Below are 25,840 nucleotides of genomic sequence, written 5' to 3'. Positions count from 1 at the left end.
GCTGCAGCACACTGCTGGCTCATATTTAAGTGATTATCCACTAGGATTTCCAAATCTCTCTTGAAGTTATTATTATTAAGCCAAGTATCACCTGACAAAGGAAAAAAAAGAATGCAGTTCTGAGAATGGCTATGGGACAATCGGGGGGCGGGTTTCTACCGGTTCTGTCCAGCTCTGTAGAACTGGTAGCTCTGAAGAGCAGCAGACATAGAACTGGTTCTATGTCTGCTGCTGTATCGGCCCACCTGCCTGTCGGGGCCCTTACCTGACCTTTACTTCCTGCTTTATCAACCTCAGCTGCTTTGCGCGGCACAGCTGCAGTTGAAAAAGTAGGAAAAAAGTGCTTTTTCAAATGCTGCGCACCAGTGCATAGCGCTGCTCAGCTGTCCAGGCAGCAAGCTGACGATGTTTCACATGTGCATGCAAAACGTAAATCACCAAACCAGTAATTCCACCAGTCGGATCCCACCCCTGGGACAATCCAAACAAATATTATAATAATGCAGCCTGAATGAAGGAGTGGAAAATGAAAAAAGAAAAAAGAAATTGAAAGGAAATAACTTGAAATGGCAGCAGTAAAGGTAGAGAAAAGGGCAAGGAAGATCAAGAATTGGTCAGCACCAAGCAAAGATGAACTGCATAGTTTTTGGTTGAAACATCTGACTGATCTACAATCATTAATTGCCAAGCAATTTAGCAAAATATGCAAAGAGGTGAAATTGAATTTGTACTAACATCTTATAAAACTTATCTGATAATGAAAGATCCAAAAAGGTGCAGCACGAAGAAACCATAGGCCAATTACCTGCATACTAACAACTTTCAAAATAGTAACTGGTGTTGTATTTGATGCAGTCCAACAGCATCTAGTTGAAAATAAATTCTTTCCACCTGAGCAAAAAGGTAACTGTCCAAACAGCAGAGGGACAAAAATCAGCTCCTAATTGATAAAATGATTTTGGAAAACTGCAAGAAAGGAAGACCAATTTGAATGTAGCTTGGATTGATTACAAAAAGGCGTTCTACTCCCTGCCACATGTTGAGCTAATCAAGTATTTAGAAATAAGAGAAGTCAACAGAAACATCAGAAGCTTTATGCAAAGATCAATGGCACAATGGAAGACACAGTTGCTAGTCAAACCTGATAGACTGGGAGAGGTTAATGTCAAGAGAGGAATTTTTCGCAGGAGACTCACAATTGTTATTAATTTGTCATTTCATTGATTCATCCATCAGCAATTCCCGAATAAGTCAAGACATGCCTATCAAACGTCAAAAACATCTATCAGACTACCCCATCTCCTTTACATGGATGATCTGCAGCTGTATGAAAAAACACCATCTGAAATAAAATAGTTGTTCAATCCTGTCTGAATAGAGAGCCAAGGTATTGCAATGGAGTTTGGACTGGACAAATGTGGCACGTTTACCTCAACAGGGGAAAAATAATAAAACCGAAGGAATCAAGATGTTCTATGGAAATAATGTCAAGTGTCTGGATGAAGGAGCTCACTATAAATACCTGGGTATCCTTTAAGATGACAACTTCAAGTACACTGAAGTCAAGAAGAAGGTTAGAAGTGAGAACATCAAGTAAGTGAAGCTCTTAAAGTCCAAACTGAGTAGAGGAAATACCATCAAGGAAATTAACACTTGGGCAATTCCGGTCATAAGATACATAGCAGGAACAGCAGACTGGATTCAAACTGAATTAAAACCTTTAAATAGGAAGAATGGAAAAATCATGACGATGAATCTTCATCATGCAGTAATGTTGACAGATTCTACTTACCAAGGAAAATTGGTGGGTGTACAATGTTTCAAGTACACATATAGTTGAAGAAGAAAAAATAAGATTAGAAGAGTAAATGAAGGATAGTGAAGAAGATCCACTGTAGCTAGTATATCATGAAGGCTTATTGAATACCCCAGAAACCAAACTGGCTTACACAGTGGTGGGATTCATTTTTTTTTACTATTGGTTTTGTGGGCGTGGCTTGGTGGGCATGGCAAGGGAAGGCTACTATAAAATCTCCCTTCTCACCCCACTCCAGAGGAAGGATACTGCAAAATCCCCATCCCCTCCACACTCCTGGGGGAAGGTTACTGTAAAATCTCCATTCCCTCCCCACCTGACTAACCTGCTTTCCAGCTCTGTTCTCCTGTGCAGGGCAACAAAAGAAGACCCAGCTGATCAGCTGGGACTCGGGAGGCAGAGAATAGATGGGGGCGGGACCAGTCAGAGGTGGTATTTGCCGGTTCTCCCAACTACTCAAGATTTCCGCTACTGGTTCTCCAGAACTGGTCAGAACCTGCTGAATACCATCTCTGGGCTTATAGGAAAGTATAGAAAGGAGACATGGCAAGGCAAGCTACTACATAGCCAGTAAATTAAAAAAATCCCAGACAGAGCAGATAACACGAAGACATGGGAATGGCTAAAAGCAGGAAAATTGAAGAAAAAGGCAGATGGGCGAATTTGGGCTGGACAAGACCAAGCCTTAAAAACAAATGCATATAACGCTGAAATTGAAAAGACAAACAGCAAATTTCATCTCTCAAAGAAGCTGAAGAAACAGTGGATCATCCAATTAGCTGTTGCAAGAAAACTGCATAGACTGCAAATAATGGCAATCAAAATCACCATCAATCAATTGCAATAGGCAGCTTTATTTGGCACCTACATCCTGCAATAATACCTTTAACACCACTAAACAACAATATTTGTCTATCCCAGGTCCTTGTGAAGATTATAAAAATGCAAAATCCAATGTAAACCTTTGGCTGACTGTGTGACCAACAATAACACTCCAAGAAAATCTGCAAAAGCACTTAAATGATAGAAATGGAGAGGACTAGCACATGTATTGTGAGAATCTCACAAAGTCACTTGCTGCGATGAGCAGCTAGATAAATCAAGTATATAAAAACATAAATAAAAAAAAATACCTTTAACTTTTGCAGATGTTTGGAAAGGATCTATGGGAAGTTAAAAATGGCAAATCCAATTAGAACTATTGGTAGATTGTATAAATAACAATACACAACAACAACACAATATAAACAAATGAAAACACTAATTTAAAATGATTAAGGTACCTCACAACTCCTTGACCAAATGAAACAAAGTCATTGCTATCAGCTCCTGTAGCATCCTAGACCCAGTGCCCAAGAGAAAGGACAGATCATCAAAATCTTCTGGAAAACCAGCAGGATTAGGACCATCTAAGTCTCAGGGGGGAGGTTGTTGAACAAGACAGGCTTCATAGCAGAAATAGCACATATCCTGGGTCCCATTAGATGACATTGTTTCAATAAACCCATAAGAAATGAAGGAGACAACTTGGCACCTCCTTGGTGTGTTAGGCTGCAACAGTCCTTCCAGCCTGATATAGGTGACCATGACCCCAAAGCACCAGGCTGAAAAGACTTTAAGATTCAAATTATAGTCTTACTTATTAGGAAGTAAGCTCTGTTGACCTGTGTAGGATTTTATTTCTGAGTAAACATATTCAATCTTGGTCTGTAAATCTTTCAGTACTCCTATTGCCAAACAAATGTTAGCAATGGTGGACAATATTTGGAAAATGTCACTGATGTGGAAAAGGGGTCAACAGAAGCAAGTAGGACGAAAGTCAGGCATGGGTGGGATTCAAATGTCTTAACAACTGGTTCTGTGGGCGTGGCTTGGTGGTCATGTGACTGGGTGGGCGTGGCCAACTCAATGTCACTCACATGGAGGGGCGCCTTGCTTGGCTTCTCCTCACCCCCCCTCCCAGCTAGTCCTCACTTTGTCTTTCATGTTATGGTTAGAGAGGAAGCTTTTTCGAAGTCATCTTCCCCTTGATGTTAGCCAATAAGATGAGATTTTGTTATCAGAAGACCTAATAGACATTTCCAAATATTGTTTAGCACCATTCTCTTGAAAAGACTGAGTGGAGAGATTTATAAAGAATAACAGAGTTGGAAGAGACCTTGGTGGTTTTCTAGTCCAACCCCTACTGAAGCATGAGACCCTGTACTATTATGGATATATTTCTTCTTAAAAACCTCCAGTGACGGGGATACCCACAATTTCTGCAGGCATCCCATTTCTCTGATTAATTGTTCTCACTGTCAGGAAATTTCTTCTTATTTCTAGGTTGGATCTGTTTGATAAGTTTCCATCTCAGTTACCTCCAACTGAGCCAGGCATCACCTATTCTACACATTTTTTTCTTGCCTGTGTAAACCAATCCTGTCACTGAGGAGGTAAGTGAGTGAGGTTTGTTCTAATACCAGTAGCTCTGAAAGTCTAAATAAAGCAGAGGGTGCAGATGTTTAAGTTAGGTTTGATGTCAAAAAGTTGCAATGTATTTTTTCAAAATTAATTATGCTCTTCATCCCAATGTGGATAGTTCTAAAAATGATTCTTACCCAGGTCTTGTGCTTATAAATTTATCACAATATAATTATTGTTCTAAGTTGTTCTACCTTATTCTAGATAGAATTTGGAATAAAGGAATCAAGGTTGTAAAACAGAAATTAAATGGCGAGGGAACATCAATTTGTGCTTGATTATGACTCATTTATGACTGAACTGTCCCGTGACATTCTGATCTCCAAATCAGAAAATTTAAACTTATGCTACATGGCAGTATAGTATGCATATAAAAGATATGTAAGGTTAAATTAAATAACTACCTAGTAATGTGGTCCTTCAATTATATTTTGAATAGTGTCTAGTAGAAAAATTATCCTGAGGCTTTTCTCATTTAATTTGATAAAAAAGAAAGTTGCTGTTAAAATTTGTTTAAAGAAGACAATTTCACGGAAATTCTCAAGAAAGGAGTATGTGTATTTGGGCTGACATAATGAAGGAGATATGGCCAAGAGATAGTGGAATGTTTTATTATATAAATCTCCCTCCAGTGGTATGATATTTTTCTGGCAACTTAAACTTCAATTACATTCTAAGGGAGAACATTACAGGAGAAATTTTCCTGCTTGTAATGCAATCCTACTGTTGCTAAACTGCCAGATAATTTCACTTTCTGAAGAAATTAAAATAAGCCACTTATTGAGTTTTCTGCCCAGGAATTTTGGGGAGAACTTTGAAAGGTCAGCTAAATTCTGTTCCCTTGATTTTTCTAATAAGAAGGTTCAGACAATTATTATTTGCATGTGATTAGCCCTTTATTTCTAATTTTGTATTATTATGGGTCTTCTTTTAAGCTTTGTGATTAATTTTGTTCACTGGAATGGGGTAAAAATAAATATCTGTTTAAAGAATTTCAAGTACAGAATTGAAATTGGTTCAATAATTCAGGTAATTAACAAGTTGAAGTACATGTGAGTGTATTGAAATTACCAGACAATATGAAATACAGAGGATGTATATTTTATCAAAAATCTAGTACATCTGTGTTTTTTGAGGATTTCCAGGAGTAGAGAATTTAAAAAAGGAAAAAAAACCCAAACCAGTTATTGCTACTTATAATAAAGAATTATTTCAGAATTAAAGGGGAAACAGTGCTAAAATCAACAAGGATTTGCTGAAACACAACCCACACCAGAAAACAAAATCCTTAAAAGAATACCACAGACAACAAAGATGGTATGTAGTGCTATGCTACTAGTTGTGAACATTAGTTGTTCATTGGAAAAGAAAACTGAGAAATAAAGGAGAGAAATGAACGGCATGAAATAAAACAAATGTGACTGCCGAAATACTAAACCAAATCAGGTTTGTTAAAAGACAGAAAAAGTTGCATTAGGTTTTGATTTCCATTTGATTTGGGCAGTTTGACAAGAATTACAATTATATTTATATTTATTTATATAAAATAATTCATATTTATTAGGCTACTAATCAGTCCCAGGCTTTATTTTATATAATTGAAAATACCAATTTTGGAGAGATAATATGTACTTCATTTGTTTATTAAATTTATATGGCTGCTCATCCCATAAGAAGTGAAGGAATATAATGTATATGTAAGTAATTGGCAGTAAGAATACATAGACCAGCAACCTCATTCAGATTAGTTTGCATCCAGTGAACTATGAACTGAATTTCATTTTCACATGCTCCTTTCCAAGTACATGTTAAAAAGCCCCTACAATGGCAATAACAATTACTACTAATACAATAACTTGAAAAAGTCTTTTAGAAATGACAATGATAACATTATAAAAGTACAAAATTATAAACCAAGAAACCATTAAAACCATATAAAAAGTGACATCTTTAAATCAGCAACAATCATTAAAGGCCCTAAATTCTGAATGAAAAAAATATATTTTAAGCCAGGGGTCTTCAACCTTGGCAACTTTAAGACTCGTGGACTTCAACTCCCAGAATTCCTCAGCCAGCAAAGCTTAAAGTTGCCAAGGTTGGAGACCCCTGCTTTAAGCAGTAACAAAACTGACACACCAACAGTGCTTGGATAAACCTGAAAAACCAAAGACTTCCATCATCCATTTACACTTCTCATTGCTGCTCTGGAGATTGCTCTTGGCCATGTGCAGTCTCTTGCCCTGCTCCCCCACTATGTGCCAGTCATCCTTCTTAAAGGCTGATTGGCACATAGCTGGAAAGGGCTTCCAACAGTACATGAGCTGATGAAGGCCTTGTAAGTCAGCAACAATAGTTTAGCTAGTCAGCTAGTATGAACATCATGTGATAAAACTTAGATCTTGCATGTTGTTCAATAAGCAGGTGGCATTCTGCATAAGCTGAACATTGCAGAACATCATGTTCTGCATCATAAATGTAGAGCCGGCTGCAGACATTTTTGTGCCCTAGGCAAAGTCATAATATTGTTCTCCCTATGGTGAACGTCTTTTGCCTTCAATAGGAATTCTTAAAAACACCTTCCTCCTTAATTATATTTAACCCTTGAGCAGGCATGTTGGCTCACAGAGTGCAAAGTTACTGCTTTTCACGGTTTTTTATTGCGTTTTTCAGAAATCTTTTCAATTTTGCCACCTCTCACCCCATCCCACCCAAGTCATGGCATCACTAGCTCAATGCCTACTAAGCCTTAGCCTATGCCTGGCCCCAAATAAATGGAATTTATATTTTCAAAACCGCTGGAATTATTGGAACCTAATTATCCTTTATCTCTTTCTTCTTCCCAGAAAATGGTGAGGAAACTTCTGATGTAATTCTGCACTACCTCTGCACCTAATAAGATTGAATTTGCACATCTGTAAAGTTTCTGCACTTACGATCCTCTATGAACTCATGGTTAAAAAGAGTTTCTATACTTTTCTGGGCAATAGAATGTACTCTTGGTGGAAAGCAGTGTTGCACAAGCTAAAATATGTTTTGCTAGTTCAATGTAAGAAGTCTTAGACGTTACTTTCATTTTTTATGCTAGTAATATATAGTCCTATATAGGACACAATCATCCTGAATCAGAGTCTGAAACTAATAAAATTATGACTCATAAGTCCAGGGGGTGTGGTAACATTTGAATTTGGGGCTTTATAGACCACACTTAGAGGCAATTGATTATATCAGATCTTGGTAGTTTTGCCTCCACTCTTTAATATAAAAAGTCTAGTCATCCAAAGAGCTCTGTGGGTGGCAACACTTGGTATAATCAAACATTCTGCCCAGTGTTTCTTGGAAATTCGTGTCCATTCTGTTTATGTTACATTTAAGCTTTAGTACCTTGCCAAAACTGAGCTTGTTATCTGCAATGGTCTATCCAAACATATTTGGTCCACCACAAGGAAGTTTATTCCATCTGTCAGATAGGAAGCTACTGGCTGTGGAGATTGGCACCATCTGTCAAGTTCAAAAGAATAGTATAAATGATGTGAAATATGGAATTATAAGAAAAATGTGAATTAAAAGCAACCCTAAGTACTCCTGCCTGCCTTTGTAGTTGCCAGTCCTTGAATTATCCCTAAAGGCTAAACAGATGTGATCCCGATTGCATGATGCAATTTGTGGATAGACTGCAGCTGTCACAGCCATACAAGGCGGCCCTCAGAAAAATAGAATGTCATAGCTATAAATTACAACACAGAAGTGAAATACTTTTCAATAGTTTAGCATTCTAAACTAAAAATTTATAACTGTGTTGAATAAGGAGAAGGAACATGCAAAAGGAAAGGAAAAAGGGAGAACAATGGACACGTGTTCCAAAAAATCATTACAGTGATTTTGAGCAATATATAATTTGGTAACTGGATGATATAGACTGATTCAATAAAGAATATATTTTCACCAAACGTTTTTGTTTTATTTTATTCCATTTATTCACTTGGCAAGCAACTCTAGGTTTTTAATAAAACTAAAACCAACTAAAGGAATATAAATAATAAAAGTTCAGAAAAGAAAAAAAATGACCATAAGGAAATATATATAAGCACCAGTGGACTAAAAATGCAAGACCATATGGAAAGACTAACAGAGACAGAAGAAATCAGATATCAGAAAGCATATTTTAAAATGTGCTTTAAAGAAAGAAGGGGAAGAAGCAGCAGATATCAGAAAAATGGGGAAATAGGATTTCAAAAATTAATGAGGTAGAGCAAAGAGGAAGGTGTTGGCAAAGGAAATATGATAACTGACAACACACATTAAAAGTAAGGAGCAAAGATTTAAAAATACAAAGAAGTTGCTTAAAGTGGATCGGTAAAGAAATAGATGTCACTGAATGTTACAAAACAGAAAGGATACAAAACCAAATGTAGAAGCCAGTAAGTAAAGTTTTTAGTAATATTTAAAATCGAAAAAAGGCAAGTTGTAGCAATACATTTGGTTTTTATAAATAGTGCAAAAGAGTGATAAAAAAACCGCACTAGATCTTTTATCTGAAGCTATACATGGAGTGTAAACCAAAATCTCAGGTTAGCTAAGGAGATTTTTCAGCAGCTTTGATGGCAAAGCTGTAGGAGGTGTAATTAATAGTAGCTGTCTTTTTCAACTCTAAAATGTACTCACACATCCCTTGACAGCTGCTTGTGAATATTGTTCCAAAATGGTATACTGAAGCTTTTTCTTTGCATTGCATGTATATTCCAATTTTGCTTGTAAAGCTCAAGATAACATGTTGAAGAACCACTCTAACAAACATAGGATTTGGTTGCTTAGGCATATCTGTTTGATCATATCCTTTCAGCCCATACCACAGAAAGACAATTTTGCACAGGACTGGGAAGTCTCAAACCTGCAAATCAGAGGTTGTCTTCAGTAGGTTCTGACCAGTTCTGGAGAACTGGGAGTGGAAATTTTGAATAGTTCAGAGAACCGGCAAATACCACCTCTGACTGGCCCCGCCCCCATCTATTCTCTGTCTCCTGAGTCGCAGCTGATTGGCTGGGTCTTCTTTTGTTGCCCTGCACAGGAGAACAGAGCTGGAAAGCAGGTTATTGGGGATTTTGCAGTAACCTTCCCCTGGAGTGGGGTGGGAATGGAGATTTTACAGTAACCTTCCCCTGTCATGCCCACCAAGCCACACTCACCAAGCCACACCACACCTACCAAGCCATGCCCACAGAACCAGTAGCCAAAAATTTTTGAATCCTACCACTGCTGCACATTAATCTAGCTTGTGGATTTTCCACTTTCCTATATGGCTTGTAAGCTCATTTGAGAACCCAATCCTTCTCTCCAAGCAACCCATGCCATGCCTCTACTGCCTTTTGCTTAAGTGATGACTCCTTCCATACAAGGTTGATCTGTGGCTCATCATCAGTGCTCTGTCTTATCTTATTCATCACAGCTCCTTAAACTTGAAAGGGGATTTGACTCCTTGGCCATTGCAACATCTGAGATGAACTAGACATTTTTAGATTGCAAGGGAAAGAGGATGCATCTACCTTTAGGTTACTGTTATCAGTTTCTGGCTCCTGCTGGATTTGCAATTTTCTTGAGAAGACCGAAAGAGGAAACAAAGTGGCATGCTGAGGGAAGCGTCCGAAATTTAGTTCAGATATGTCTCCAGAGGCTAGTCATTACAGAACTTACAGCACAAGCATTTGGAAGGGGGCCACTGAAAACAACTTGTCCTCATTCCAGTTGAGCAACTGCTAGCCGAAAATTTTTTCAGTGTGGGCTATTTAGGGACAAGATGAGGAAAGAGAGAATGACACTAAGAAGAAGAGGAAAGAAAAAAAACTGCTCTCTCTCCTTAAATAAGATTCTGGAAGATTGTTCAGCATACATTCATATTTTTATTTAAAGGCAGTTCTCATTCCCCTTATCCATTTCCAATTTTCCCGTCTCTATTCTCAGTAGAGAAGGCAAAGAAAATGCAAGTGACAGAAATTATATTTATCTTACAGTAGTATGACAGTTAATAGAAAGAAACTGATAAAAGACACTAATTAGACACATCTGCCACAAAACAGCCTACAGGCTAAAAAAATGCATGGCTAAAAAATCTTATTTCAGCGTTCACTGATTTAAATAATAAGAGTGCAAAAGGAACAAATTATATGCATATTTACTCTGAACACAACCTGAGCAAAAGCTGTGAAGTATTTGTAAGTTTGGCATTGGTTGCTATTTAGATGAAAGAGGTACTCCACACCCATATTTCAATGGACAAAGTTCAGCTGAGGTGACTACTTCAGAATGAAGCATGCCACACTTGTGCCAGTCACTCAGGTTTTCTGTATCCTGCGACTGACAAGCACTGGAATCACATCCGGTATCTATCAGGAGTGTCAAATTGTACAGAGAAGAGCAGCTTGGAACAAAAAGGGGTTGACTAAAGGACAAGGTGATGGCAACCAATAAAAAAATAGGCTAATCAAGCAATTTGCATGCTATTATTTTGCATATTCTGATAGCCAAGGAAAAAGATATTCAGGACTGAAATTACACTCCCTGCTTTGGGAAAATCTGTTCCTTGTGTCTTTGACTTCTGAATGCCTATTGACTATTGTCCACTGTTTTAAACTCAAAATGGGAACCAGAAGCATATTTATCGTAGCAAAGAAAAATGAGATCCTCATGATACTGAATTTTGTGCTACATATATATTTTAAGCTTTATTTTGTCCTTATGCAAAGCTGCCTCTTCAAATACATTTAAGCAAGAGTAGATTGTCATTATCTGTGGTTTGTTATGAATTCTAAAGTAGTTTTACAATTTAACATGACACTGGAACTATCAAATGTTACTGCTCTTCTGTTATATGGTTTATGGGTCTGAGTGAATATTTGAAGAAAAAATACTAGCTATTATGTACACTGTTTGCCAAACTGAAACATGGACCCATAGTACAAAGGTACACATTTTTTAAATAAGATAGAAATTAAACTAGTTCAGTTTTATATTTTCTCATTCAATTCTTTTCAAGTGTATCTCATAAAATTAAGAAATTCTTATCATAGTCTACAGGTGTACGTTTTCTTTGAATTATATTTCTATACACAAAAGTAAGAATAACTGTTCTAGTAAGTATTAGAGTGGGTGCTATGCATGAGAAAAACCTTTCAGAGTTTGACCAAAAAACACACAATTCAATTCCTTGTTTCCTGAAGAAAGTGCACAAGAAAGATGGAAAACCATTCTCACAGAGGCTGTCATGCCACTAGGTAACAAATTTGGGTTCTCTTGAAAGGACAAAGGATTCTTAGTTATTTTGTCAGCATATTTTTATTGCCAGGAATAGATGGAGAGATTTCTACCTCATGTGCTAGAATAATAGTACACATGAATGGCTTTGGCGGACATACACTTTAGTATGTGGCAGAGGCACCCCACTGCTGCTTAGACTCAGGCAAAATAATCCCAGGAGCTAATGTGGATATTTCCCTCTTCAGCTTTTCAGTAAGTGCTGTTCAGTGAAAGATTGCTTTTGAAAGGAAAAATTCCACATAGTCATCTTGACTCGTAGTTAGACATTGTCCCTTCCATTCATCTAGGCTTCCAGGTTCAGTAGAGAACCAAATTTCAAGAGAAAAAAAGCACTCTTGGAGTTTGGGATGGGGCACCAATTGCAGGGTTAGCCTAGGGCAGGGGTGTCATATTCAATTTCATTGAGGGCCACATCAGGGTTGTGTTTGACCTCAGGGGGCTGAGGGCCATGGTAAGGTATGCTTGGAGGTGGGTGTGGGTCATGGTGGGCATGACACAGGACTCATGTCGGGGACACCTGTGGTGGCCGGACTTCCCTAAGACCCTCCCTCACTCTCATTATAATCTTCCTTCCTTCCTTCCTTCCTTCCTTCCTTCCTTCCTTCCTTCCTTCCTTCCTTCCTTCCTTCCTTCCTTCCTTCCTTCCTTCCTTTTCTTCTTTTTCCTTCCCTTTTCATTATCTTTTCTTCTTCTTTCCCCTCTTTTCTTATTCTTCCTTTCTTACTCTCTTCCCATCTTCCCATCTTTTTCCTTGTCTTTCCTCTTCCCCTTTCTCCTTTCCTGTCCCTTCTTGCATGCTCAGATGCAAAAGGGGAAACATTTCTCCTTTTGTTTTGTTTTTAGTTTGTTTTGATAGCCCTCTGCTAGTGAAAATGGAGCCTGGGGGGGCATGTATGGCCCACCACACCATGTTTTCAGCAATGACTGCCTCCTGTAGCCCTCTGCCAGCAAAAATGGAGCTTGGGGTGCTGCATGCATCCCCCCATGCCCCATTTCCAGTGGCAGAGGCACCACGGGGCAGTACTTTGCTGTTTCCAGGTCAGCCCCATGGGTGGCTCTAAGCACTCCAGCTATAACCTTTATTTTTATTATAATGTTAGTGTTTATCTATCTATATCTACTTTGCTACTTTATGCTATATCTATCTATCCATCATCTATCTATCTATCTATCTATCTATCTATCTATCTATCTATCTATCTATCTTTTATCATCTATCTATCTCAGATATGGTTTATATTGCCTCACAGATGGGCAGCAAACAAATTTAATAAATAAATAAAATAAATAAAAGTAAGATCTTGGTTCTATAATTTTGAATAAAAGGAAGTAGCACTTGGTTAATAGATTGGTGGTCCGTATGCTATACTCTGATTACCTGAGAAGGATATGCTGGTAGTAAACAATTCTCTTTACAGTATTGGATTTTTCACTTAAATTGTACACTTCCATTTAATATGTTCTGTTGATATTGTCCCTTGCCGTCAATATTTTGGGGTGAAAAATCCATAATCTCAGGAGTAAACCGCTCCAAACTTGATTGCAGAAAGTACGACTTCAGCAACAGAGTGGTCAATGCCAAGAATGCACTACCTGACTCTGTTGTTACATCCTCTAACCCCACTCCTTTAACCTCAAACTATCCACTATTGACCTCACCCCATTCCTTAGAGGTCTGTAAGGGACATGCATAAGTGCACAATCATGCCTACCGTCCCTGTATTCCTATTGTCCCCATTTATTCGTACCTATTTCCTGTATTCTTACTCATGTTTATACTTATACCTATTATCTTGTAAGTCTGCTCTGCTTTAAATCTACAAAATTATAAACTTATTATAATCTTTTCAGAGAAACTTAATATTTGAAAAGTATTGAGGAACATTATCATGCGATGGGAATTAATGTAGGCAAAGGGTGAAACTGAACAATGTCTTATTTGCTGGTCATTCTGCATTCAGATGAAGCATCATAATTTGCTGACTAGCAGAGTTCCTTCAAAAACTATACATCATGACTGGAAGGAAGCCATTTTGTATCATTTGGGATTAAATGTCTGGGATTCTGGAGCAACTTTTTGCATATGCTCAAAGCCTGCTGTGGCTCTAGTCTGCTGGTTCCAACCATGAACGAAAGAGGTATGGTATTCTGGGAAATTCTATCTTTTAATAGAATCCAGACCAGCACAAAAAGTTTTCTCTTTCCATATAATGCAAGATTAATGACAAGGCAAATGCATGATCCAAATGGAAGCCACATAACATTGAGACAGTGAGAGATCTGTCTGTGCCAATAACCTTATGCTTGGAAGATCCCTTGCCTCTCACAGTGATGAAACAGCTTGCTCTTATTATTATTAGAGCCTGGGATACAGGCAACTCCAGCATAGAATCCCTGCTTTAAGTTCTGTTTCCAATTTAGTAGTTTGTTTATACATGCGTACAAAAACATTCTTAATCTAAAAGAAATTTTGTCAAGCAATGTGGGTATCTGGAAAGATTATTACCGCTCACTGCCGCCATCCTCTGTCTTGCGTATGACAAATTATTATTTTGAGCTCATAATAGTTCAGGCTATAACTCATAGCAGGACATGTGCTCTATGTAGAATGTTGTTGTTTACTTATACAAAACCTGCAGTAGCTAGGCATTGTATCAAAGGTAAGTAAAGTGCCAGGGCTTTGATCCAAATTGTGTACTGCAAGAACAAGCAGTATAGGTGCTGGACTTGACTTTATATCTAAGCATACGAGACAATAAAGTGACACATTTCCCTGAATATAAAATAAAGTTCCACAATTAACATCTTTCCCACCACAAAAGCTTCCTAGAAGACTGGAAATAGGACAGCATTATTCATTCTGCACAAATCTGGGGCAAATCCTTTCGAGTAGGTCGGCTTTCCTCAATTTAATAGTTTTATTGGAGTTGTGGTCCCAACACATGTGCAAATAACAGGCTGGGAAATGCCTTTTGATGTCTTAAACTTCACACTAGATATTGCATGGATATGAGAGCTTTCTTTGGAAAGTAAGAAAATAATTCATAATCAATAATGTCATTTGAATAGATCACTATCTTCATTTCTTTTTTTTTAAACAAATTTTATTAATTTTCAAAGACAATACACAGACAAACAAAACATAAAACGTAAGAACATAGAACATCTTTTCTAAGAACTACTTAACAAAACAAATAAAACATCTTATTTAAGTACAACATAATTCTAAATTATCACATTTCCATACAAACACAATTTAATATGCATCTTATGTATTCAACTTCATATCTTATTACTCTTTTTCCAACTTCTCACTGTTTCTTCCTTTACTTTTGTTCAATTTTATTCATTAAACTTATACTTTCATCTATTTCATATTACTATATTTCATATTATTACTGTTTCATATGTTCTTATCCAACCGTATTAATTCTCAATAAACCAACATAAACAAACAAAATACATAACATAAAGACATAAAACTTCTTTTTAGAAAGCGGCTTAACCCTGGGTTACAACTTTTTGTACAGACATAAATCAAATTCATGCTCACCTTATATACTATTTCATATCTTATTTAACATTCTATATTTTCCATATGTCTTCTCCCCTCTTTTCACTCTCTTAATTCTATTTTATTTATTTAATCTCAATTTAAATCATTATACTTGTATCTTTTGTCCATTCTTTTTCAATTTTCTATTTAACTTTTCTCTTTAATTCAAACTTTTTCCTGTAATCACTGGTTGCAGAATGACGCCTTTCTATCTTTCCCCCAAATTTAACACTTAAAATAATACATAATTTCCATTCTGATTCTGCTTAGTACATTCTACATAACATTTTAAAATAAAAAACATAATGAGCTTATAGTATGGTAAAAACAATGTTCCATAACAAATTAATTAATTAAACTCTATTAGTTAATTCTTAGACATTTTACACATTCCCTACAATGTTCTATTAACACATATGTTATTCCAATTTTCTAACTCTATTTCAAATACAAATACTACAATACAATCTTATGTACTTTTGCAGAATCTCTTTTTAGATTATATTTTACCCTTTGTCTCTGAAAAAAATCTGTTTTTTAACATCTTGTTTTAAGCCTTTATAACTTCTCTCCACTTTTTCCCTTCCTTCCTTGTCAAGTCTAGCCTTTTTACCCCACCCCCTCAATCTCAAGCCTCTTAGTCTCCCCTCTCTGTTGTATTCCTCTTTTCTGTTGCTTTCTGACATTATATCGATTTTTCACCTTATTTTTCCCTTTCTTGGTTGTTTTTTTAGAGCTTAAATTCTCAATTTTCTTTTCCTTTTTACCCTTTTCTTCCTCAATTAAAATTATATGTCCATTAAAGATGGCTCCTTCTTCTTCATCTGAACCTTCTTGTTGTTGCATTTCCTGATAAGTGGAAATCGCCATTTCTAAGAAATGAAAAATAGATCCAGAAGAGCCCTTGCCTTCTTCTTCCTCTTCTTTTAACTTTTCAAATTCCATTTTCAATTCTTCAACAGATACCACTGTGAAATTTTTTTTTAAACAATCCAAATGTTTTTTTAGTCTTTCAAAAGATAGTTTACAAAAGTCCCAATGTCATCAAGCAATCAAACTCAGCACAAACTGTTTCATTTAGCACTTTCTTCTTTAAATACTTTCTCTTCCTGGGGTAGAATTCAATTACACAATTCCAAGGTAATTTTTGGAAGTTTTATTGCAATTTAATCTCTGATCTTATAAGCTCCAAGCAGTCTCCTTCAACAAATCTTGGTATAAATCATTTACCTCTCTTCCTTCCCACTTATAGCAAAAAGATTTTAATTTTTAAATGCCAGTGTTTAGAAATCTAATGTCCCCTTGGCTTTAATTTTCAAGGTTAGTTACCTTCTGCTGCCAAAGCGGGTATTTCCGATTTCCATCTGCTGTCTCCGTAGGGAAGGAAAGTGAGGAGAAAAAAAAACTTTCCCTTTCACTTTCAACTGCAGCTTTGCGATCCTCTTGGGAACAATGTATCACTTAAAGAGCCAAAGTTCCAGGGTATTCAGATGTTGCTTGTCATCCCGATTCAGCCAAAACCTTTCACTTTCTCAACTTCCTCCTGCACAAAACTTGTCCAGTTGAGAGGTTCTTTGTGGTGATCATTGCTGACCGCCGCTCCACCGCCTTTGGAAAAGGGAGTTAAGCCGGCTGCGGAAGGGGGTTGCGATGCCCCAGACCCCTGCCCGGATCTCCCCTCTCTTCAGTTATCCCTACAGGATAACTATAGCCTCCCAATCCAACTGGATCGAAGGCACTCCGGCAGCAAGCGCGGCAGGGATTGCGCACAAACGTGAATTCCTGCCGCCTCCGAAGCCTGACAAACTGGAAGTCAGATCACTATCTTCATTTCTTTTGAGTACAGATCAGAGGTAGTATTCAGCAGGTTCTGAAAAGGGTTTGCAGAACCGGTAGCAGAAATTTTGAATAGTTCAGAGAATCAGCAAACACCATCTCTGACTAGAGATTTTACAGTATCTTTCCCCTGCCGCACCCATCAAGCCACGGCCACAGAATCGGTAGTAAAAATTTTTGAATCCCATCACTAGTGCAGATCATAGACTTTTGGCTCCAGATTTCCAAATGAAGGAACCAAATTGCCAACAGAATGGAGTTGTGAAAATGATCACAATGATTCAGGTTCTTTCAAGGAATTTTGTTACTAAAGAATGAGATGATTCATACTATCTTCTCATTCCATATTCAGAAACCAGATGGTTTTGCCTTTGAGTCTTATTCCAGTACAGGTGATAGGACACAGCACCTGAGAGAAAAATATTAGCTTATAGTATGTAGTCCATTTTCCCAGTATTGATGTAGAGTCTTCTAGTGTGCTCTACCAACTGCTGAGATGATATAAAGCTTGACCTGTTATGTAAGCACAATAATAACTGGGTGACTATAAATCAGCACCAAGGAACTGATCATAGCTTACATAATTCCATCTTCCAGAATTAGGAGCTTGTATGATACAGTCAATGACATTTTCAGAGTTCAGGACAAAATAGTCTCACCCAAAAACATCCTGCTGGAATAATCTAGATTGGCTCTGCTATGCAAGAGCAGAACTCAAAAATGGTGTGTTTTGGTTTTGCTTCAGAAGCAAACTTTTGGTCATATACATTGAGTTCATAACATGTGACATGTTAAGAAGTCATAATTCGAGATTCTTTTCTTTGTCCAGAAAACTCAAAATGCTATCACTCAAAACTATCAAGATTTGAATTTTGTTCTGATCCTGAAACATTTTATACATTCCTATGTGTAACCTTGTCTTCACTGATTAATTGCTGCACCTGCTTGGTGCATGCTCAAACACAACAGTGGCAACACCAGTGTGTCAGAATTAAGCAACGTGTTCCTGTACTGACTATCCTATGTCTGCTGGAGCATATGATCTGATTAGTTGGTTTTTAATCTGCTCTCTCACCTAAGCATTTCCCCCAGTATTTATGAAGTTTTGGAAGATTTCTGGGTGAGACAATGACTCAGACCAAAAATGGAACAAATAAGCATCATTTCTACCAGGTTTCCAACTTAGGAAAATGGAAATGTTGGGGTACTCAACATGAAAGTACTGCTAGAGACTCTTGCTGATCCAGCATCTGTTTGAGCAGCTGGTTTGTTTTATCCATAACAAACTTGGCAAGGCACTGTATGAAAAGATACATTTTCATCTGCAGAGAGAGGATTAAGATAGATAATCTTTCTGCACATTGTCTATTTTTACTACCTCCCTAGTGCTTTCTCCTTTGGTTTTAAATAGCTAAAAATGCCTTACCAACTTATTATCACATAATAACTATCAATAACACTGCATTTTAGTTGGTTAGTTAGGTTATTTAGTTTATTTAGCTTATTTAGTTTATTTATTTATTTATCACAGTTCTTAACCACCCATTTCCCTCAGAAATCCTAGGTTGCCAAGATGTATTTTCAATACTTTTCTAAATTACAAGGTGTATTTTCAAATATAATGCCTTCGCTAAAGTAAAATTAAGACTCTGATCCAGTAAATCCACCCCCCTTTCCCCTCAGATTTTCTCTTGCAGTTCCTCCCCTTGCAACCCTTTTAACTGTTTGCTTCAGATTTTTAAAATTTGAGAACTGATTGTAGGAGTGCTTTCCTCCAATCATTTACATTTAAAGATGAAGAATGAAATAGCTTGTAGATTTGGAAAGTGAAGTTTTACAACTATAAAGATTTAGATTGTTTCTGCATATAACCAGCAATAATTCTGAATATCCAGCCTAGTATTTAAACTATGAAAATTCCATCCTCAGTTGTGTCCGTTTTCCTTGTTAATTTTTCATTATTATTTCCTCCCATATAAAATCTCTCTATCACTTTTTAAAAAGTAATATTGGGCTGGAAGATTTTTAAAGAGAAGCAAGAATCAGGGGATTAATGTCACTAGAAGTTGGCTGTTGCTCTGAGAAACAGACCTGAGGCCTTGTCTCTGTCATAACTCAGCCCTACCTCTCCCACAACAAAATCCCAACCTCAACGAATCCACCATGAAAGAAAGAAAGAAAAAAAGCTCCCACCTACTCTCTTTTATAGTGCCTTCGTCCTTATTCCAGGGCACTTGTTTCCTCTGTAAGCCGCTCCATCACTGTAGGCTCAGCATAACATCATAATATCATACAATTTATTACATGACTGAAAATTTTCTGCAATTATGTTTGAACCTTCAATATTAAATAATTATGTTTACTATAACTCAAGTTGGCATGCAGTAAAATCTGAAATTTATGTTTATCTTATTTATCTATTGTATTTATCTTATTTGAACTCCAATTTTCACTTATACGATTAATATGGAGAAATGAAGTTCTTTTAGCAGGAATAATAAAAAAAAATCAGTATGAAATATCAAAGGAAAATTGTTCCATATTAGCATTCTTGGAATGCCCTCACCTGATTGGCCAAAACGGACTACTCTGTGATTGGTGGAAAGAGCTACAGTGATTGGCTCATAAGGAATCAACCATGATTGGCCGCGCCGATCGCGGGAGATTCAAAGAGCCGTCATTGGCTGTGAGCCGCTGGCAATCCCTATAAGAAGGGCTGCCGCAGATCGCAGGTCCAGCACAGAACTATATACCAAATAAAGAGCTGAACTGTCACACTGGTCTCGAGTCTCTCTTTTCCCGCGATCGAACACTGGCGATGAGGGTGGGATCCTGAGACAAGAGGCCAGGCGAGCACGTGGCACCCAGAGCTGAACGACCGACAAGATGTCTGGCAGCAATGCGCCACCCGCACCCTACGACCAGGCAGCCGAGGCCTGGGAATCATACATCGATCGATTCCTCATGTTCCTCGAGAGCAATAATCTGAAGGATGCCAATGGCCAGAGAAAAAGAGCTGTGTTCCTGACACACTGCAGGCCCGCAGTGTTCAAGATTGCCAAGGCACTGGCCAAGGCACTGGCCAAGCCCCGAGATGTAAAGGAGATGGACTGGGCAGATCTTGACCAGCTTCTCTGACACCATTACTCACCGGCCGTCCCCAACCTCATCCGACGGCATGAATTCTACTGAAGGGACCAGAAGGAGGGCGAAAACATTGGCGATTTCATGGCGGCCCTCAGAAGCCTTGGAGGCATGTGCGGATTTTCTGACATGGATGAGGCTCTGCGAGATTACATGGTCCTTGGGCTAAGGGACCCCATACTCCAGAGCTGACTGATGGCCCGAGCGGACATTTCGATCACTGAGGCCATTGCCGAAGCAACCACAGCCAAGACAGCGAAACAATCAGCAGCCAAGATGAGGCAGATGCATGCGACAGACCGGCAAGCACCCACTGAGATGACACCGGCCCCGGAAAAAAGACCAGAAGCAAGCCACAAAGCCATAACCACACACCATGGGGACATCGACTCCTTCTCCAAAACCGAGGATGACGAGGAGGAGATCCACAGAATGCACTTGGAACGAGACTGGCAAGAGCGGAGAGGTCGTAAGTTGGGGTTCCAGTGTGCCGGGTGTGGAGGCGATCATTCCCGATCAGAGTGCCAGTTCTTAGACGCCATTTGCCAGCACTGTGACAAACAGGGGTACATCGCCAAGGTATGCCAGAACAAGAGAAACCACAGTCCCAGACGATGAGACGGCACCCCCCCTAGGACCAGAGACCAACACGCAGAAAGCCGGTGAAGCCAAGAGGGGAGAAGCAAGCGGCTCAGCGAAACGAGGCAGAGAGAGGAGATGCACCAAACAGTCGTCATCGGGCACTCAACCACAGCCGATGCCCAAAAAGTGCACATAAAGGTACACATCGAAGACCTACCATGCAACATAGAGGTGGATTCCGGATCCTACCTCTCCATCGTCTCCTGGAATACAATTAAGCGCCTGGTACCTAGCATATGCAGGTGAGTATTGGAAAGCCAGAGACTGACCCTGAAAGATTACCAGGGGAACTGGATCCCCATGGTTGGAATCGGACACTTTCAGGTGAACTTTAAAGAACACACAGAAGTCCTGCCATTAACTATCGTGGATAAAGACTGCCCAAGCCTGCTGGGACTGGAATGGTTTGCGCCGTTGGGGATCGAGGTGACCGGCATCAACCACATTGCAGAAGCAGACTGGGAGGAGACCCTCGTAAAGGACTTCCAGGAGATCTTCAACAGCGAATTAGGCAAGTACCGGGGGTCCCCAATAACATTTAACTTGAACCCCAATATTGCCCCAATCCGCCTAAAACCGAGGCGAGTTCCGTTTGCCCTCAAGCCAAAAATAGATGAGCAATTGGATAAGCTCATCGTGCAAGGGGTCCTGGAGCCGATAGACCACGCACGATGGGAGACCCCAATAGTCACCCCAATAAAGCCGGATGGGTCAGTAAGTATCTGTGATGACTAAAAGGCAACGCTCAACCGCACGCTACAGCAGAGTGCTTACCTCGTCCTGGTGGTACAGCACCTCCTACACTCACTGGGGGGAGGAAGAGTCTTCACGAAGCTTGATCTGGCACAAGCATACCAGTAGCTGCCAGTCGACACCAAGACTGCTGAAGCGCAAACCATTGTAACCCACTGGGGGACATTCCGGTGCAAGAGACTCCAGTTTGGAGTCAGCGTGGGCCCAGGGGTGTTCCAAAGCTTAATGGACCGGCTATTGCAAGGGATAAAAGGGGTGGTGCCCTACTTCGATGACGTGCTAGTGTCAGCAAAGAACAAGAGCCAATTGGGGAGCCACCTCCAAGAGGTCCTGCAGAAATTTAAAGACGCAAGACTAAAAATTAAAAAGGAGAAGTGCCAACTATGCACAGAAAAAGTTGAATTCCTGGGGTACTTGGTCGACAAACACGGAATTCACCCCACAGAAAAGAAAGTTAAAGCCATTAAGGAAGCCCCAAGACTGCAGAATAAAATGGAGCTGCAGGCATTCCTAGGGCTGATTAACTTCTATAAAGTGTTTTTACCCCAAAAGGCAACAACAGCGGAGCCTCTCCATAGGCTACTGGACAAGTCAGCCACCTGGTCCTGGGGCAAGCGGGAAGAAACCACATTTCAAAAAATAAAGGACTTAATAACCTCAGAAGCAGTCCTCATTCAATACAGTGAGTCCCTACTGTTAACCATAACCTGTGACGCTTAGCCATTTGGCATCGGAGCCATACTAAGCCACACTCTGCCAGATGGGAGAGAAGCACCCATTGCTTTCTTCTTCAAGACATTGTCCAGGGCAGAGAGGAATTACAGCCAGCTGGACAAAGAAGCATTGGCAGAAATCACCAGCGTGAAGCGGTTCCACGAGTATCTATACGGTAGGAACTTTTCACTTATCACCGATCACAAACCACTCCTGGGGATCCTGGCAGGGAACAAGGCCACCCCAACATCTTGTCACCATGGATGACGAGGTGGTCCAAGTTCCTTGCCGCCTATAACTATCAATTAATACACCGCCCCAGGAAGAACATTTCACACACAGACGCACTAAGCCGTGCTCCCCTGCCGAACCTGGAAGATGACCTGGCACCCACCACATCCACCCTGCAAATAGAGACACTGCCCAACCCACTAATGACCGCATCAGACATTGCCAGAGAGACTATTAAAGACAGGAAGCTGGCACGAGTCTTGAGCTGGGTAGAAAAAGGGTGGCTGGAAACTAAGGGGGGCGACTAGTTTAAACCCTTCTGAAACCGGCAGATTGAACTATTTATGCAAAAGGGGTGCATATTATGGGGGGACAGAGTGGCGATTCCGGAAACATTGCAAACAAGGGTATTGGGCATGCTGCACGAGGGTTACCCAAGCATCATTAAGATGAAATCCCTAGCCAGGAGCTACGTCTGGTGGCCGGGGATGGACAAAACCATAGAAACATGGGTGGCAACTTGCAACAAATGCCAAAGATCCAGACCAACCCCCCCCACCGCACCGACCCTCGAATGGGAGACACCCAGGGGACCATGGTCGAGGATCCACATAGACTTTGTGGGTCCAACAAAAAGGCACACATTCCTAATCACTGTTGATGCTTACTCAAACTGGCTAGAGGTGAGCATCATGCAATCAACCACCATGGAAGCAGTCATAAGAAAACTAATCAAACTGTTTGCCACCCATGGACTACCGGACTTGCTAGTGTCTGACAATGGCCCGCAGTTCACGGCATTGGTATTCGAACAATTTCTTGCAGAACGGGGCATACAGCACGCATTGACATCGCCCGCTCACCCAGCGGTGAACGGGAGGGCGGAATGAATGGTCAGGTACACAAAAGAGGCATTAGAAAAAATGGACACCGGAAACATACACAACAAAATTAATAAACTACTGACAATACAACACATAACACCCAGTGCAAAAACCAACAAAAGCCCAGCAGAACTCCTAAAGGGCAGAAAGCTATGATCACACCTAGACAGGCTGCACCCGACATATAATCCCGAAAAACCACCAGATTCATCTAGCTGGTACCGCACATTTAAACCAGGAGACATGGTATACGCAAAGAATTTTTCGGGGAAACCACTCTGGGTACCAGCCATAATAACCCAAGTGACAGGCCCCCGGTCGTACCAGCTAGACACAGAAGACAGAAGAAGCTGGAAATGACACATCGACCAACTAAGGTCAAGAACACCCCCCAACACAAGCAACGAGCAAATAAACCCTAATAGAAAAATCAGAGGGGGGGGGAAAATCCCAAATATTACCCAAGAGGGAAGAGAAAATCCTTCCAGAACACAACCCACACCAATAAACAATAAAAGAAACCAGCAATACTTACCAACGGACGATGGCAACAGAAGGGAACCAACAGAAGACCACCAACATGAAGCCTTGCCTGGAAGAAGCAGCCAAGCCAGTTCAACCAGCCCGGAAAACCCAGGCGGGAACAGCAGAGCCGACAACTCAACCGACCCCGGTAGACTGGGTGGGAGTTGCAGCGAGAGGCCTGACTCACCCTTCCAGGCGGTTCCATCGAGAAGGACAGGAGCAATGAAGATCCCATCTGAACCAGCTGACGACCATACAACAACTGAGCTGCGCAGGTCAAACAGAAACATTAAAAGCCCCGCCTACCTACGAGACTATGTTACGTAGGTTGGGCTAAACCAAGAGGGGAGGGGTGTTCCATATTAGCATTCTTGGAATACCCTCACCTGATTGGCCAAAATGGACTACTCTGTGATTGGTGGAAAGAGCTACAGTGATTGGCTCATAAGGAATCAACCGCGATTGGCTGCGCTGATTGCGGGAGATTCAAAGAGCCGTCATTGGCTGCGAGCCGCCGGCAATCCCTATAAGAAGGGCTGCCGCGGATCGCAGGTCCAGCACAGAACTATATACCAAGTAAAGAGCTGAACTGTTACACTGGTCTCGAGTCTCTTTTCCCGCAATCGAACAAAAAAGATTATGTGCTATTAAGTTATTTTTGACTCTTGGAATCACATAGATAGAAAATAGAACAAAAAGGGAAATACAATTAAAAAGTCAGACATACAGTTTAAAAAGGTGATTTTTAAAAAAATCCGGACTGAAATTTGAGGGAGGGGACTTGAAACTATAGTCTATTGCCTCTGGAGAACATCAAAATGAAGAATGCTAATAAGGATTTTTTTTTGCATAGAGCAAAACAGAAATACCAGTTCAGTTAATGCCCTTCAAGCATAACAATTAAAATCTTAATGCAGCAACTGTCATTAACATATTTCTTTGCAACTATGAGTTAAATCTTAAATATGACGATTATTTCCATTTCTCAAGTAGAAACACATTTCAGCTATCTTCCAGGCATTGCCCTCCACCCCAACGCCACCACCCAAGAATTGGGTGTATTTGTAAGATGTGCACAGGAACAAGAGTTTAGTAGGTTCAATAAATGAGAAAATGAACTTTAAACAAACTAAACGTAGGATCTATTCCCAGAATTAAAGGACAAACCTAAAACATTACTTTCTTTTGCCTAGAAAGTGATTATTGGGATGAATCATTTGTGAGACAAACATATTTGTCTGAAGAATGCTTAGGGAGTATACAGACATCCCAGTATAACAGTATTGAATTAAGCATCTGCTATCCAGAAGACATGATCTGATTAGTGATGACACTAAACCTTATCACTGTGAAGTGATAATACATCAACATGTATGATTTGCAATCCATGAATCATTGATAAGCTGAACTCTCCCTCCCTTCCTAAGTCTTCCAACAAGTACAAAAATGGAAAGATAGACACACAACTAAGGCAGAATATCAGCAAATAGCCAGAATCTGCAAAGATAAAGTCAGGAAAGCAAAGGCTCAGAATGAACAAACACGTGCAACAAAAGTCAAAAATAATAAAAAAGTTTCTTCTAACCTATAAATAACAAGAAAAAATCAAGGAAACAGTCAGTACACTAAAGAGAGGAGATGGCAAAAAAGTATCAGGTAATACAGAGAAAGCAGAGCTGCTTAACCATTCTTTGCATCCGTCTTCACTCAAAAAGAAACTATAGCCCAACTACCAAAAACATAACTGTAAAAGACAGACTAGAAATAAAGGTTAAAATAAGCAAAAAAAAAAAAATAATAGTAAGAGAACACTTGTCTGAACTTGAAGAATACAAATCACCAGGGCCTGATGGATTTCACAAGAAGAGTTCTACATTCCTCTACTTGTTGCAGAATACCTTAGGCCACCAGACTTGAAATTCTAGACCTAGAAAATCTAGAACTACACCGCCTTTGGTTCGATCTAAG

The 25,840-nt window shown here is 39.6% G+C and overlaps 1 long non-coding RNA gene across 6 annotated transcripts in view; it reads right to left on the bottom strand.

Moving 5' to 3' along the window:
* The window catches only part of LOC113435009 (uncharacterized), a 137,074-nt gene that overhangs the window by 74,741 nt on the left and 36,493 nt on the right, over positions 1-25,840 (bottom strand). For 5 of the 6 annotated variants that reach the window (XR_003373876.2, XR_015741160.1, XR_015741161.1 and 2 more), the window contains one exon: positions 7,661-7,777. This is a non-coding gene — a long non-coding RNA (uncharacterized LOC113435009). Of the gene's footprint in view, positions 1-7,660; positions 7,778-9,819; positions 9,940-25,840 lie in introns of those variants that run through there. The other variant, XR_015741163.1, reaches the window with a different exon arrangement.

The sequence above is a fragment of the Pseudonaja textilis genome, chromosome 1, assembly GCF_049901715.1.
Source record: "Pseudonaja textilis isolate UNSWEBS1 chromosome 1, rPseTex1.2, whole genome shotgun sequence".
Classification (NCBI taxonomy): Eukaryota; Metazoa; Chordata; class Lepidosauria; order Squamata; family Elapidae; genus Pseudonaja; species Pseudonaja textilis.
This window is presented reverse-complemented; position numbering and strand designations above follow the sequence as displayed.